The sequence below is a fragment of the Penaeus monodon genome, chromosome 34 (assembly GCF_015228065.2).
Source record: "Penaeus monodon isolate SGIC_2016 chromosome 34, NSTDA_Pmon_1, whole genome shotgun sequence".
Lineage (NCBI taxonomy): Eukaryota > Metazoa > Arthropoda > Malacostraca > Decapoda > Penaeidae > Penaeus > Penaeus monodon.
Genome location: NC_051419.1, coordinates 31,936,649 through 31,936,909, shown reverse-complemented (window position 1 = coordinate 31,936,909; position 261 = coordinate 31,936,649).

Below are 261 nucleotides of genomic sequence, written 5' to 3'. Positions count from 1 at the left end.
AGGCGAAATTACATACACACGCGATACGCGGAAACTATATTCACTCAAAAATATTTTTTCATTAGACACTATTTTTAGACTTTATCAAGAAAAGTTAATTACACACTTAGATTTTTTTTCCTTAAACGAATTCACGTTATGCTAATGAGCCATATTGTGCTTTTGAGCATCTGAACAAGTGAGGTTAATTGGGAATCTACTGTATTTTTGGAATATCATTTCTGGTCTAATTCCGTGTTTTCAAAAGCCCTGAGGCGCGAT